Below are 1,237 nucleotides of genomic sequence, written 5' to 3' on the forward strand. Positions count from 1 at the left end.
CACCACTTGAAGATCCCGAGTCTGCAATTCACAAGAAAAAGACGTCTTTACAAGAATTCAAGTCAACTATTTCAAGGAAGTCGGGAAAGAAGACAGGAGAGTCAAGTTCATCCGTGAGGCACAAGAGCAATTTTGAGCACTTGGATCAAACACCAGTCCAAACCGAGTCTAAATACGATACCGAGCCAGAATTTGAAGAACACACAAGAGAACCCGAGAACGAGCCAAGGAACGAGATGGCAACAATTGAAGAGATGTCCATAGGAGCTTACAAAAAGCGGATCCGAGAAGATATGGGTCCCGGTTTAGTCCAGCCCGCAATACCTGCCACTGCCACATTCGAATTGAAGGGGCACATATTGACTGCACTGAAGGATATCCCATTTTTTGGGAAAGATCATGAGGATGCTTTTAAGCATCTAGATGAAGTCAACGACATTGCGGATTACTTCAATGTCCCAAATGTCAACAGAAACACAGTCTTACTTAGGATGCTTCCCATCACTTTCAAAGGAGCTGCTAAGGAATGGTTAAAAGCACTTCCACCGGGTACAATTACCACTTGGGCTCAAATGCGTGAGCAATTCCTGGACCAGTTTTGTCCGCCATCCAAGATAGCCAAACTCAAGAAGGCAATAGCCAACTTTGAGCAACATCCGGGGGAGTCATTATACAAAGCATGGGAGCGGTACAAGGGCTTGCTCAGAAATTGCCCTCAGCATGATCTAAATGTGCAACAGGAGATGTCAATCTTCTATGATGGGGTCAACGTTATGACAAGACAACTCCTTGATTCTTAAGGACCTTTGACAAAGAAAAATCCAAGGGAGGTCAAGGAGCTGATTGAAGATTTCGCGAAGCACTCTCGTGAATACCACAACCCTAGGCAAGATGGAATCAAAGGCAGTGGAGGGGCTCAAACTGAAGAAATAGCAGCTGTAATGGCCATGCTGAACAATTTGGATCGAAGGATAACACAAATGGACCAGTCAATACATGCCATAAGAGTGGGTTACGAAAGATGTAGTGGTCCACACTTGACCAAGGACTGCAATGTAGATGAGTTTGGGAACAGAAAAGCTCAAGTGTGCTACTCTAGTGGGGATAAGTTTGATGGGGATTGGAGGAAATCGAAAAAGGAGTGGCTGCCATATGAAGAGTATAAGAAGCAAAAAGAAGAGAAGTATAGGCAGACAGGTCGAGGCTTTTATCAAAAGGAGCAGCCACCAGCCGAGAA

At 44.9% G+C, this 1,237-nt stretch overlaps 1 non-coding gene across 1 annotated transcript; it reads right to left on the minus strand.

Annotated features, from left to right (window-relative positions):
• Positions 1–620: 620 nt before the first annotated feature.
• On the minus strand, positions 621–727 carry LOC128133994 (small nucleolar RNA R71). Its single transcript, XR_008232319.1, has one exon. It is a non-coding gene; the product is annotated as a small nucleolar RNA R71 (small nucleolar RNA).
• Positions 728–1,237: the final 510 nt, after the last annotated feature.

Source organism: Lactuca sativa, chromosome 4, assembly GCF_002870075.4.
Source record: "Lactuca sativa cultivar Salinas chromosome 4, Lsat_Salinas_v11, whole genome shotgun sequence".
NCBI lineage: Eukaryota > Viridiplantae > Streptophyta > Magnoliopsida > Asterales > Asteraceae > Lactuca > Lactuca sativa.